General features: G+C 42.3%; 1 protein-coding gene and 1 pseudogene across 3 annotated transcripts in view; both read right to left on the reverse strand.

The window, feature by feature from the left end:
• Nucleotides 1-15,961, reverse strand: part of LOC124615542 (E3 ubiquitin-protein ligase AMFR-like) — a 341,793-nt gene that overhangs the window by 225,203 nt on the left and 100,629 nt on the right. The window lies entirely within an intron of this gene.
• Nucleotides 1,555-1,671, reverse strand: LOC124617310 (annotated as a pseudogene).

Genomic DNA, 15,961 nt, shown 5'->3' on the forward strand with positions numbered 1-15,961 from the left:
TCGACAAGGATTTTTAACATTACTCGCGAAATAATGTCTCCCTGTTGACAAACCAGATCACACATAGTGCCCAGACAATCGTGCAGATTGTTTGCCTGAAAAATCATCATCTTATGTTTCGCTAAGAAAAATAGACTGCGCATTTCCAGTACGTTATGTCTGTGCTGTTCCTTATCTATATAAACGATTTGGGAGACCATCTGCGCAGACGTCTTCGGTTGTTTGCAGATGACGTTGTCGTTTATCGACTAATAAAGTCATCAGAAGATCAAAACAAACTGCAAAACGATTTAGGAGAAATATCTGAATGGTGCGAAAAGTGGCAGTTGACCTTAAATAACGAAAAGTGTGAGGTCATCCACGTGAGTGCTAAAAGGAACGCGTTAAACTTCGGTTACACGATAAATCAGTCTAATCTAAAAGCTGTAAATTCAACTAAATACCTAGGTATTACAATTACGAACAATTTAAATTGGAAGGAATATATACAAAATGTTGTGGGGAAGGCTAACCGAAGCCTGCGTTTTATTGGCAGCACACTTAGAAAATGTAACAGATCTAAGGAGACTGCTTGTCCGCCCTCTTTTAGAATACTGTTGCGCGGTGAGAGATCCTTACCGGATACGACTGAGTACATCGAAAAAGTTCAAAGAAAGGCAGCACGTTTTGTATTATCGCGAAATATGGGAGAGAGTGTCACAGAAATCATACAGGATTTGGGATGTACATCATTAAAAGAAAGCCGTTTTTCGTTGCGACGGAATCTTCTCACGAAATTCCAATCATCAACTTTCTCCTCCGAATGTGAAAATATTTTGTTGACACCGACTTATATAGGGAAAAACCATCACCAAGATAAAATAAGGGAAATCAGAGCTCGTACGGAAAGATACAGGTGTTCATTCTTCCCGCGCGCTATAAGAGATAGGAATAATAGAAAATTGTGAAGGTGGTTCGATGAACCCTCTGCTAGGCACTTAAATGTGATTTGCAGAGTATCCATGTAGATGTAGAGACACTGTGCTGACAGAAAACGCATTATTTCAGATACGAAGTAAGTAAAAATGCTTTTCGCTTTAGATTGAGTGGTATAAGTGCTTTTCCATGTTAATATGAGTTTCCACATATGCAGTACCAGGATAGTACATTTGCAATTTTTATCATCGACAGTGGCATGTCAGAGCAAACTACGTCAATTAATATATTTGCAACAGGCGACTGAATTTTATTTTGAAAAATGTATACTGCACTTGCTGAAAACTATGTCAATTCTGTTAGAGTAACTATATTGCTTGGGTCATCAGACTGTAATTACATGTTTTTCAAGGTAAGGCTGATAGCACTCCGTATTCAGGCCACAAGTGGCCCATCGGGACCAACCCGTCGGACCAACTGACTGCCGTGTCATCCCCAGTTGAGGATGCGGCTAGGAGGGGCGTGTGGTTAGCACACAGCTCTCCCGGTCGTTATGATGGTTTTCTTCGACTGGAGCCGCTACTATTCGGTCAAGTAGCTCCTCGACTGGCATCGCGAGGCTGAGTGCACCCCGAAAAATGGCAACAGCGCATGGCGGCTGGATGGTCACCCATCCAAGTACCGGCCATGCCCGACAGCGCTTAACTTCGGTGGTCTCACGGGAACCGGTGTATTCACTGCGGCAAGGCCGTTGCCTTAAGGCTAATAGGGTGTCTCATTTTTCTGTTTTTACTGCATCATATGGAATTTTTTTGCCCGGAAGACGAAATGAATGAATGACGTTATTTATGGATTCTTCAGTCACTTATTGATAGAGCAATTCCATATTGAAGGTAAACAATAGCCAGTAGTTATCTGAAGATAGCCTAATAAGCCGAAAACTAGTTCATACAAATAAAAGTCAGTAGAAAAAAAAAAAAAACGCGTAAGTGTTCTTCAACCCTGAAAATGATTTACGCGGAAGTAAAAATAAAACTGAATAAATTTTCTGGCCGGGTCACACTTGAATTTTCAAATGATTCAGTACAAATATCAGTTTTTTCCCTTGGGTTGTAACAGTTAATTTTGTTGTTCACAATAAATACAGACATTCGCTGCAACAGGTAAATCAGGAGCGGAATAGTTAAGTATTTGCTTTTGCTTTCTAGTGACACCCCGTTTCTAGCTAAGTACAGTGAGGTGGCCACAGAGTGCAAGGATCTTTAACCGCACCCTCGCACAGTTGCAGTTCGACTTTTTATGTCGAGGACGCTGCATGTAAATATAATCATTTGCGTATTTCATGTACGTAATCTGTAGTATTAATTTCGTATCAGCCACTTGTATCCTCTCGTTGTGCAGTTTACAACCACGAATAATTTTTCGGCCGCTGACTGGCGCCTGTTAACGTGGTACGACACGGGGAACAGCGCCGTAATCTGGGTCCCGTCATCCGTGTTGCGCAACCGCAGCTTGGCGGAATGTAAACCGGTCGCCAGACGCTCAGCTTACCGCGCCGCCGTCCCACTCGCAGATGCTCAGCACGCTCGGGAGGGGAGGACGCGCGCCACTGCGCATGCGTTAACACCTCGCGCCCACCGACCCATATCCGGGGGACGCACAAAGCCGATGCGTCATGGACCCGCCCACCACCACCATTCGCAGCTGTTGAAGGCTGGTGTCAATGACGTTCATGACAGTTACGAAGTTTTAAAGTTTTCTCTCTTCAGAGATCGCCCACTGCAGCTAACATCTTCCTATATAAAAATACTTCGCAAGAGAAAAGCAGCATGCAAATTAAACCCTTCTTCATCATCCGGCAAAACCTACACTTTTATTGTTATTTGGTGTTTTGTATGTTGAGTCTGTTAGTCTCGCTAAGCCCGGGGTACGGAGTGGCATCTAAAAGTTCGGTGAAATTAGAATTCTGCGCGCAACTGGTTAAGAGATGACAAGACACCGGTTCGGTTAGTTGTTGGTGATCATATTTCCATTGTCGTGTTTCAGTGAGTTAGCAGTTTCGCGATAGCTGACCTGAAAGAGCAATGAGTGCCTACACAGTTTTCGTTTGAAGTTCCAAAAATAGGTGCCGAAACGCACCATATGTAGATGCAAGTTTCTGGAGTAAACGGTTGGGTCAGACAAAGACTGGTGGTAAGTACATCAAAATCGAAAAAGAGACATCAACTGATGAAAACAAACACTCTGGACGACTGTTAACTTCCACTACACCATAAAATGTTCAGAAAGCGAGGGATCTGATTCTCTGTGTTACACCGTCCACGACCTTGGAAGTAACAGATAACACATGTGAATATACTGTATTTTGTCAGAAGTATTGGGCATGAGAAGGATTGCGGCGAAGTTTGTGCCACGACTACTTACAAAATAACAGACATCATCATGTGGAAGTCTGTAAGGAGCTTTAATAACTACTTCAAGATGATCTTAATTTTCGTTCACAGATTGTTACTGGTGATGGAAGTTAGGTTTAAGGCCAGCCCCGGATCTACGGTATTTCCGAACCGGGGCAGAAACTTTATAGTCGTGCCCCACTTCCCCCTACAGCAATTGAGATACGTCGTCAAAAATTTAAAAATCTATTTTTCCAAAAATATATTCATTTTGTAGTGCACATCTACCTGAAGAGTTTGATATGTAAAACTCTATGTTCGAGGAAATGTGGGACATGTTATTTGGTGTTAAGGTGCCAAAGTGCAGTGCCACACCTCTTCACACAGCGTTCTATCGCACGTCACTGTATTTCGCTCTGTGGAAATCAAACTTGAATATATTGTAATGCAACTCATTAAACCTATATTAAGGACAGTGGAAATTAAAATATCTTATGGTGCCTCTGCTGCTCACAAACGGCCGATTTGACATCCTACCCCACTTTAAAAAAACACACACACACACCTCGATACTGTGTGAGATTGTTTGTGACCGGGAAAATACGAACTCGTCAGAAAATTTGAACTCTTTATTGGCTATTAGCTACTAACTTTCTCATTTGTGTAACATAAAATAAAGTATATGAAACATAAAACCAGTAAAGACAAGAGACAAGAAAGATAGTACAATCTTTAGGTCCCAGCGTTTTGTCTCTCTAACCCTGCTAAGATTTCACAAAGCGTGCTTTCCTTTTTGCGAAAGAATCCATCACCTCATCAAAGTTCGTCAAACGTTTTGCCATCTGAAAAAACAAAATGTCGCTGTCTAATACTGAATAAGCTGTTAATACGGATAGTACCCAAGGCTGCTGTGGTTTCTCGATTTGATTACGTCTATTTTTCACTGTCTGCTAGATAAAACTAAATAGGCCTTTCTAATATTGCAGCTATTTTAACACACGTCAAATAAGCGAGGCTGTTTTTGGCAAAAATGGTCATTTACATAAATAACAGGACAGAATATAATTCATGAAATGCCAACATCAAATGCCTATTAGGCCTATTTCAAGCAAAAGGAAATAGTTTCACATTTCATTCATATAATAGGGTTTCTCAAGCATGAGATCGAAAAGTAGTATTAGTACGAAATTTTGATATAAATCTGGAATCTTCATTCTCCCGTATAATTTGTGTGAAGTCCCAGTTTCTTCTCCTTCCACGTCCTAACAACAAACTTATCACTAATTCTGTAACCATTCCTGCCATTGTCAAAACTTCTGCGCTAACTTCACTAACCCTGCCACAATCACCGGTTTACTTATCCCGTGTTTATTCTCCGGTCAGGCGTTATTACGTGTTCGTACAACGCGTTTTCCGCTCTATTCAGAGAATAGAACTTAGGCGACTGCTAACCGGGGACTGTACAACAGACGCTCAGTAGTGTAGCGAACTGGCAAAAATTTTCTGTCAAAATTTCATTTTCTTGGATATGTAAAAACGCTTATCACTGGCATACCGAATCAACCACATAAACAGAGATTGGTATTCACCCATTCGTGTAGCCCCGTCCACTTTAATCTGCGGGAAGGTTTTTTTTTCCCCCTCTAGATGCGACGGGGATTCCCCTGGCAGACATCACGTACACTACGCACGCATTCAAAAATCAATTTATGATTCGTTCAGAAATTAACTTAGAATGTGTTCAAAAATCAACAGGGATGCGTTTCGAAATAATATGAATACTCTGTAGACCAACGTGCGCTGGATGTTGCGCGCTTTGTGAAACAAATTTGTTTTTCCTTCAAGAATATGAATTTGGCGCCTCCTGAAATTGCCGCCCGGGGCAGATATCCAGGTTTGCCCCCCCCCCCCCTTTAGAACCATGTCTGTTTATGGCTATGACCCTGAAACTAAGCACTCATCGTCATAATGGACTATTCCTACTTCACCTCGACAAAAAAGCTCGACGAGTCAGGAGTCTATATATACAGGGTGTAAAAAATCTACTTACTCAATTTTATGTTTCGAGAAGATAAAAAGAAACAACTTTGTTTAGTGACACAAATGTCACAGGTGCACCGTTTCCCTGCTTGGGGTCTTTGAAGGAGTTGGCGCTGGAATTCCCTTTTAGGCAAACGTTCACAATTCTTTTCACTATTTCGTATGCGACACGCGGACTGAGGAATCTTACCGTCAGGAAGGCTTAGCAGTGCCGGCGTCCCTGGATAAATAATTACATGATTACTGTTTGTTATTTTGTGTTTACATGAAGGTTTGTAATGATGTTTACAGATTCTATATCGCTGATTACATTCTAAGCGGGTTAGTAGACTTGCACCTCTTATGGGAGGTATGCTGCAACAGTCTGGCAGCCCTATTTCCAAGGAGTAGCTTAGCAATTCGTGTCATATTTCAAAGACTTAATAGGCGGCTTCGTGAAGCAGGATTTCTTCGACAAGATCAAAGTGGAACTGGTAGACGTCGCAGTCTGCGAACTATTCAGTTTGCGGAAGATAGTGAACTGAGGACAAACCATGCACAAGCACACGATCGATAGTCAGGGAACTAATACCCCCAACGCCAATATGTGGAACATCCAGCATAAGACGAGTATGCATCCATTCAAGTATCAGAACGTAATAACCTATCAGCTGTTAACTTTGCCCATTGCTTCGAATTCTGCCAAGGCTGTCTACATCAAACAGTAAACATACCTGAATTCCAAAGTGTGGTTTTTTCTTGTTAATGAGGCTGCGTTCACAAGGGAAAAAATTTTCAACAGCCACAATATTCACTCTCGGAATTGGAAAATTCAAAAGCAACTAACTTGTTACAGCATCTACTGACTTACTATGGATGTATGGGCTGGTGTTGTTCAAGACCACCTGATTGGGCCGTATCTTCTGCCTAACACCCTCGGTAGAGGAAATAATCGACCCTTCCTGAAATGTTGAGTGTCTCGCTGGCCGTCAGGCAACGATTACGGTTCCAGCATGTCGAGGCCCCATCACATTTTGCCGTTGATGCCAGAACGTTTAGAGGATGTTTCTCCCTATTGTTGGATTCCCCACTACGTTCTTCCGATCTCAGTCCTAAGGATTTCTTTTCGTGGAAGGAGACGGAGCATTTGATGTACGAGACACCCCCACGGACACTCCAGAGAGCAGACTGTTCTTTTGGTTGAAGCTGCAGCCACTATTCGTGAAATACTTTATTGTTTCGAGCGTATTAGACCATCATTAGCAGGCAGTGCCAGTTGTGCATTAATGTATATGGATGATGTTTTCAATAACATTTCTGAAACAGAATTCATTACACGGCAATTTGAACACTGTCTCTGAAAATCACTAGCGGTAAATTCTACAGGAACCCATACTGGGGAAAACTGCACCTGTGGTATTTTCGTAAGTATTTTAGTCTATTCTGCACACTAAGATTTTGTAACCTTTTTACACCCTATATATTCGACGAAATGTTTCATAACAAGTTCACCACTCTTGGATAGATGTAGTAGTAGTAGTAGTAGTAGTAGTAGTAGGAGGAGGAGGAGGAGGAGGAGGAGCAGCAGCAGAAGAAGAAGAAGAAGAAGAAGAAGAAGCAGCTGCTTATAACAATAAATCGCTCGGGGCTGCAATCTGTACGTACTAAAAAAATGAATTATTTCAGTACCTTGAGGGGCAATCTAAAGTTGTCCTGATTCGAAACTGCTTGCTACGACAAAAAAATTCGGTGCTTATACTAAAAACTTAACCAGGAACCGAATATTGCAAAATGGCAGCGAAATGATAATTTGTGGGTTAGTCGTTAAATGGGATGTAGTGATTCAGTCGAATAGTAGGTAAAATAGAATGTGGTAGGAGGAGGATTGGTTTCGTGGTCCCAAACGTGGTGCAGCAACAAAATTTATGGTATTTTCAAAATCTTTTCGGAAGAGTGCTAGAATTGTGCAACATGAATGGTGGTTTGTTCACACCTTCTTTCAATGGAATGTTAATTCTCAACAATAAAATAAAGGAAAAAAGTGTCAAAAATGTTGTAAGAGAGAAACGTTATAGATTACATATAATAAGAACATTTTTCCCTTCATTACCCTGGTGTGGTGACGAAGTGTTGTTGAAATACACCATTAAAACACTGCCACGTAGTCCTGTGCAAACTGGAATAACGGTGTGGCTACATGAAAAATTACTAAAAAGCCATCAGTTTCCGACTTATAATTATACGGAAATATCTTTAATCAGTCTTTCGTTGTGAAGTTTTTGAACAGATTAAGATTAAGTACCAGCTCAGGATTCAAACCAAGTAGTGATGTAAGTCCAGAAAAATACGTATAAACGTATATACGGAGTGTGGGAAACATTAGGCATGTACTGAGGTTGTGAGTAGTACTTGTAGGGTCGTTCGGTAAGAAAGGTGAGTGCCTAGGCGGAGTTTCTTCTTTAAGCTTTGATTCATCAGGACTTGACTAGACAACGTTTTACTTCTACTTTCCAAGAGCTTTGTTCTCTGCTAATTACAAGTATGAAGCTATTTGTGTGCGTGTAATACTAATTCCTTAAAAACCTCTTTGTATTTGCATACTTTCATTTAGTGCATGATCGCACTAAGTAATTTGAATATACAGTTTACAATGAGCCCGGACACCTGAGTACATCATCGGTTGAATATAGTTTATCTGCTAATATGCAGAGAAGTACAAAACCACAAATGACGAGCTTGTGCTCTTCAAACACGAACGTTACAAGCTAGATGACGGCCCCGAGTCGGTTCATGGGTAATAAGACTTGTTTCAAGTCCTCGATCGCTGTTTGCCACGTACTTGTTGCATTACTAAACACTAACAACTGCTTCGCGTTCTGACATCACAATTTCATCATCAGGAAGTTATCGAAGAGAAAACGGCACGGTGAATCATTAAAGTCCAACGGTTTGTAATTACTTACCAATTCCTAAGATCATTAACCTCGTTTTGCTCCGGTTGAAGTCTTAACACAAACAAGCCTATCTGTAAACAGTTGCGGTATCACTTCATTGCCTCACACACTGTTTGGTGTGTCTTGCTGCCTTTTACTGGTGTCAAAACGTTGGTTATGATGGAAAGTGCGATGCGCTATCGCTAAGATATAGAGGTTAGAATATATTCGTAATACGTAAAAAAAAGTTTTGCATCGCCCCGGTTCCCAAAACTCGGGAAGATAGACGTTGACTGTGGGTATTGTGTCACACAGTCTCTCTGACTGTTCAGAGATATCACTAAACCCATTCAAAGATGTAAACAACCATGCATGAGCAGCGCCTATTAGACGGAGGGGATCGGACAGCCGGTCAGTTCCATTTATTCCACCAGGAGGGAGATACACGGCTCGTAGTGTCTGTAGTTCAACCATGCCTAGACGGTCCATACCGCGGTTCGATCGCGTCCGGATTGTTACTGTGTGCCAGCAAGGGCTCTCCTCAAAGGAAGCGTCCACACGTCTCTCAGTTAATCAAACCGACGTTGTTCGGACATGGAGGAGATACAGACAGACGGGACCCGTCGATGACATGCCTCGCTCAGGCCGCCCAAGGGCTACTACTGCAGTGGATGACCGCTACCTACGGATTATGGCTCGGAGGAACCCTGACAGCAACGCCACCATGATGAATAACGCTTTTCGTGCAGCCACAGGACGTCGTGTTACGACTCACTCAAACTATGCGCAATAGGCTGCATGATGCGCAACTTCACTCCCGACGTCCATAGCGAGGGCCATCTTTGCAACCACGACACCATGCAGCGCGGTACAGATGGGCCCGACAACATACCGAATGGACCGCTCAGGATTGACATCACGTTCTCTTCATCGATGAGTGTCGCATATGCCTACAGCCAAACAAACGTCGGAAACGTGTTTGGAGGCAACCCGGTCAAGCTGAACGCCTTACACACATTGTCCAACGAGTGCAGCAAGGTGGGTTCCTGCTGCTTTGGGGTGGCATTATATGGGGCCGGTGGTGACCATGGAAGACGCCGTAACGGCTGTACGATACGCTAATGCTATCCTCCGACTGATAGTGCAACCATATCGGCAGCGTATTAGCGAGGCGTTCGTCTTCAGGACGCCTATTCGCGCCCCCATTGTGCACATCTTGTGGATAACTTCCTTCAGGACAACGACATCGCTCGACTAGAGTGACCAGCATGTTCTCCAGGGATGAACCCTATCGAACATGCCTGGGATAGATTGGAAAGGGCTGTTTATGGACGACGTGACCCATCAACCACTCTGAGGGATCTACGCCGTTGAGGAGTGGGACCATCTGGACCAACAGTGCCTTGATGAACTTGTGGATAGTATGCCACGACGAATACTGGCATGCATCAATGCAAGACGACTTGCTACTGGGTATTAAAGGGACCGGTGTGTACAGCAATCTGGACCACCACCTCTGAAGGTCTCGCTGTATAGTGGTACAAAATGCAATGTGTTGTTTTCATGAGCAATATCTACATCTATACTCCGCGAGCCACCTTACGGTGTGTGGCGGAGGGTACTTATTGTACCACTATCTGATCCCCCCTTCCCTGTTCCATTCACGAATTGTGCGTGGGAAGAACGACTGCTTGTAAGTCTCCGTATTTGCTCTAATTTCTCGGATCTTTTCGTTGTGATCATTACGCGAGATATATGTGGGCGGTAGTAATATGTTGCCCATCTCTTCCCGGAATGTGCTCTCTCGTAATTTCGATAATAAACCTCTCCGTATTGCGTAACGCCTTTCTTGAAGTGTCCGCCACTGGAGCTTGTTCAGCATCTCCGTAACGCTCTCGCGCTGACTAAATGTCCCCATGACGAATCGCGCTGCTTTTCGCTGGATCATGTCTATCTCTTCTATTAATCCAACCTGGTAAGGGTCCCATACTGATGAGCAATACTCAAGAATCGGACGAACAAGCGTTTTGTAAGCTACTTCTTTCGTCGATGAGTCACATTTTCTTAGAATTCTTCCTATGAATCTCAACCTGGCGCCTGCTTTTCCCACTATTTGTTTTATGTGATCATTCCACTTCAGATCGCTCCGGATAGTAACTCCTAAGTATTTTACGGTCGTTACCGCTTCCAATGATTTACCACCTATGGCATAATCGTACTGGAATGGATTTCTGCCCCTATGTATGCGCATTATATTACATTTATCTACGTTTAGGGAAAGCTGCCAGCTGTCGCACCATGCATTAATCCTCTGCAGGTCCTCCTGGAGTACGTACGAGTCTTCTGATGTTGCTACTTTCTTGTAGACAACCGTGTCATCTGCAAATAGCCTCACGGAGCTACCGATGTTGTCAAATAAGTCATTTATGTATATTGTAAACAATAAAGGTCCTATCACGCTTCCCTGCGGTACTCCCGAAATTACCTCTACATCTGCAGATTTTGAACCGTTAAGAATGACATGTTGTGTTCTTTCTTCTAGGAAATCCTGAATCCAATCACAAACCTGGTCCGATATTCCGTAAGCTCGTATTTTTTTCACTAAACGTAAGTGCGGAACCGTATCAAATGCCTTCCTGAAGTCCAGGAATACGGCATCAATCTGCTCGCCAGTGTCTACGGCACTGTGAATTTCTTGGGCAAATAGGGCGAGCTGAGTTTCACATGATCTCTGTTTGCGGATCATGTTTCAAATGACTCTAAGCACTATGGGATTTAACTTCTGAGATCATCACTCCCCTAGACTTAGAACTACTTAAACCTGACTAACCTAAGGACATCACACACATCCATGCCCGAGGCAGGATTCCAACCTGCGACCGTAGCAGCAGCGCAGTTCCGGACTGAAGCGCCTCGAACCGCTCGGCCACAGAGCCGACTCATGAGCAGTAAAAAGGGCGGAAATGATGTTTATGTTGATCTCTATTCCAATTTTCTGTCCAGGCTCTGGAATTCTCGGAACCGGGCTAAGCAAAACTTTTTTGATTTGTGTATTTCACTGTACCGTAACGGTACTTTCATAATCACATCTCTACTCCGCAAGTCCCCTTTATGGTGGAAAGTACTTTGCAAGCGAATAGAAATTTCCAGCAATCCATCCTCGTGGGTAACACTTGTCTTCCCAATACCGGATACATACGAAATAGGTGCCCTGTGCCCCACCTATGCACGCTGATGTTTTAAAATTTACAACTAACTGCATGCTCAGTGAAAAACCTATGTTTAAATGTGTAGTTTACGGTAATATGACAATTGTTTTACAACATGTGTAGTGAACAACAGTTGTTACGAGCACTTGCCTGCGAAAGGCAAAGGACTCCAGTTCGAGTTTCGGTCCGGCACACAGTTTCAATTTGACAGGAAGTTACGATAAACAATCTTTTGAAAATTGGTTCAAATGGCTCTGAGTACTATGGGACTTAACATCTATGGTCATCAGTCCCCTAGAACTTAGAACTACTTAAACCTAACTAACCTAAGGACATAACACAACACCCAGCCATCACGAGGCAGAGAAAATCCCTGACCCCGACGGGAATCGAACCCGAGAACCCGGGCGTGGGAAGCGAGAACGCTACCGCACGACCACGAGCTGCGGGCCAATCTTTTGAAATACTATTTGTTTTATCATTGGCGTACAGGAGCACACGATTCTGACGGTGGTGACATAGTCATCATCAAATAAAATAAAATTCACTTTGTTTGTAGACAGTGTGTGTAAGGGAATGATGGGCCTGAATTATAAGTATCGGCAAGTGTAGCTTTTACAGCCACGTTCTCAATGTGTAACAAGCTAAAAACAAACGAAAACAGAGTAATTTAACTGAAATTAGGTTTCGATGTTAACTATTTCAGTGGCCGCACAATTATCCATATGAAAAACAGGACGTTTCATACATATCGTTTTCCAGCCGCAACGAGAGTGAACACGATATCGAAAACGAGAGATTGTATAATGTACTAGGCTGTACAAATGAAATGACCACAAAGGACAGATTTTTCTCTGAACAGCACTGTGGGCATTAAAAATTAATGCAACAGTGACTGGATACATTATTTTATTTGTATATAAACGTCATGAGGCATTTCTGGTCATCGGGATAGCAATTTTTTTTTTATTTTCAAGGTAGGTCCAGACCTAATTACACACAAGTAATCATTGTCTGTATTTGAATATATGGAAAGTGTGAAAATGTGTATGTCATGGTCGCTGAGGTATTAACCATAATCTCGTTTCAACAACGCTTATTAAATTTTGCGGATTTCTTGGGACTGCGTTGTCCACTATTAAGACGTCAAGGAAAAACTTATATTCTACATTAATATCGTTCAATGTCAACCTGTTTCTCTGGAATCAACGAGGCGCATCAACGAGGACTCATCAGATAGGTTGTTTCACTACTAACACTTCATGTCTACTTACAAGCGATGGTCCAGCACCCAGCTTATCATCAGATCCAGTGTACACTTACCTGCAAGAAAAAAGATACCCTGTATAAGAATGAAATAATTTCTCAGTCATTAAAGAATATTGTGGTTTTGAAAGTTGCAATATACCATAAATTTAAAGTAAACCAGGAAGCGAATGCTGTCTAAGGGCGAGCATGTTTATAAAAACACTTTTAGAGCCTATAATATTTGCATGTACTTTAGAATTCCCAGGAACTGTTGAATACACTGCCGATCTTTTTACGAGGGCTGTTCAATAAAGAATGATCATTTCTTTGACAACATACTTTTACTCATCATCATGATTTTGATGGTCCTTCTCAAAGTAGTCTCCCATGAATGCGATGCACTTCTCACAGCGTATCTGCCAGTCTTCAAATACATGCTGGAATTTTTTTTTTTTTTTTTTTAGAGGTCCTTCAAAATCGCCCAGGCAGCCTTCACCACATCTTCTGATGATTGATAATGCCTCCCACGAAGGTGTTTCTTCATGTTAGGGAATAGAAAAAAGTCACATGGGGCTAAATCCGGACTATAGGGAGAATGAGGGATGCACTTCACGTTGATTTTTGCAAGATATTCAGCAAAAGGTCTTTTGCGCCTGATACGGACTTGCAATGTTTTAAGGATATTCCTGTAGTATTGTCCAGTTACTAATGTGTGAGCAGGTACAACGTGCTGATAAACCATTCCATGACCATCAAACAATGAGATGACCATATCTTTCCCAGCAGAAACAACCACTGTTGCTTTTTTGGGGCTTGGTGATTATGGAGATTTCCACACTGAGCTTTGTTGTTTGCACTCTAGTGTGAAGTTCAGAATATCTTCCGGTAGTTGCTTTGTCACTACTTTGTGAGTAAAATGGAACCACGTGATCAGTAACTCTGACTAAGATCATCAATCTTAAATGCGAATGTGCGTGAGATTATAACGTCTCGTCTTAACAATATTTTTCAATATAGCAACTTTTCTTTATGTTCAACCCACGTGGGGTGTGCTTTGTGAGACCAGTACCACGTGCTTATACAATAGCTTGACCCATCAGGTTAATAGTAAGACGATAGTAACCAGTTCGAGGTTTTTCTTTTGTAAATTGCGTTTCGATGTAATTTATTTTAATTATCAAAATTATTGTGGAGTTACACTCTTTGTGTAAACCAAGTTGACCACGTGAAGCATGTGGTGTAAGCATCAAAGTAGCCCTCCGCTATTCTTTTCGGGAAGATTTCACAGAGAGTTAGTATGAATTTAGTATACCAGTGTGCGGTAATTTCATGACGGACAGGACTGCGCTACGAACGTAATTTCTTTGAGTGAAAATTGAATCGGTCGGTTGTGGTTAATTTCCTCTTGCATATGTTTCAACGTTCTTCGTGTGTTATTTTATGAATGCAGTGTTGTATGTAGTCTCCCGATCTTGGCTCCTTATTTGATGTGTTCCGTAAGATTACAAACTCACATTTACACAATCCTAAATAAGGCACCAGTTTAGTTATGAATCAAGTTTGATATGCTGAAATTTCAATGATCAATGTTAATATAAATTTCCAAATATAAACTGATTTATTTCTTTTTATTTAAATTCTCTTATATATATATAATCACCGGTTGCCGTATGACTATTAAAAGATTATAATTAATGTTAGTCTGGTTGGGAATTTGGTAAGCTAGACTGGATACCTGGCGAAACAGTTGCTCAGTAATGCAAGGTTAACTTCCCCAGACAGCTCACAGCTTTTAACCCGCTTTTATTGTCTATCAGCACCGCCTTCAGAATAAATTAATGCAACTACATTACAGTTTCTCATTGATAAATCGCACTGAATGTGGGTCGTTTGTGGGTAGATCATGTTGCGCCCGGTGTAGAAAGGAGAAACGTCCTCCAGCTCGTGCCGGAATTTGACCGTGTCAGTATCTTAGACTATGACACTGCGGTTTATAGTTCCGCAACACTTTTGCGGGATGCCATGACAGCGAATATTGAATCAACGGGTTCAGGAGGGCATTACCCAACGCCACACAGGATCTCATCGCTACCAAGCGCCTAGTGCCTGAGGAGATTGTTGGTTCGGCCGTCGTGTGTTTGAGCCCGGAAATGGGCAAGTTTGCAGCAAGCAAGTGACCATATTGAAAGTGCAACTTCTACAGCACCACGGAATATCAGCACAGTAGCAGGGAGGATCGCCAACAGTGGTGCGCCAACAACACTTGCCAAGTGGTCGATTTCAGGCGAGTCCCAGTTCTGCGTACAGCATCACAATGCAGTAAGCTGAGACTTAACCCTCGAGCGGGCGCGCCTGTGTATAAATTGCGCCAACGCAACCAACATTGTCTGCACAGTTCCATTTTCTTTTTTTCTTTCTTTTTTTTATAATAGCAAGCCCCTACCTATGCCTGCAATATTGTTTCAGCTAGCACAGTGAGAAGTTGTGTTGTCATACGTCCCCGTGAGCTACAATAATTTAAAATAAACTGGGAGTGTGTCATCTTAGTGTACAAAGCACGCCACGCGCCCCGTCATTAAGTAATTTTTCCTTGGCTTATTTCGTTCCTTTTAATCCAATCAAAAGATAACACAAACAAGCGGGTATATCACTGTGCAGAGCGAGATCAAAGCTGACAGACAACGAGTTTGATTGGTTACTCAACAACGATTCAGAGTTCAACTGTACCAGACAACGGAAACTATGACGACTCTTCTTCAGAGAAATTTATCACACGACGTGACCACGATTCAGATTCTGATCAAGTCCACGAGTCAGATGATAACTGATGAGCCACTATCCACTGTTGGAATTTTTATTGGGAGGGACAAAACATGTAACTGGAATAAAATATGTCCTAATGTAACTTCGAAAACAAGAAGAAAGAATATTGTGAAAATATCTCCTGGGCCTACACGTGTTGCCAGAGGCATCACAAGTGAAACAGAGGCTTTATGGACAATACTTTGCATGGAAATGATTGATTAAACTGAAACCAACAGTGCCTTGATGACCCTGTGGATAGTACGCCACGACGAATACAGGCATGCATCAATGCAGGAGGATGTGCTACTGGGTATTACAGGTACCGGTGTGTACAGCAATGTGGACCATCATCTCTGAAGATCTTCCTGTATGGTAGTACAACTGCAATGTGTGGATTTCATGAGCAATAAAATGGGCGGAAATGATGTTTACGAGGGGC

The sequence above is a fragment of the Schistocerca americana genome, chromosome 5, assembly GCF_021461395.2.
Source record: "Schistocerca americana isolate TAMUIC-IGC-003095 chromosome 5, iqSchAmer2.1, whole genome shotgun sequence".
Lineage (NCBI taxonomy): Eukaryota > Metazoa > Arthropoda > Insecta > Orthoptera > Acrididae > Schistocerca > Schistocerca americana.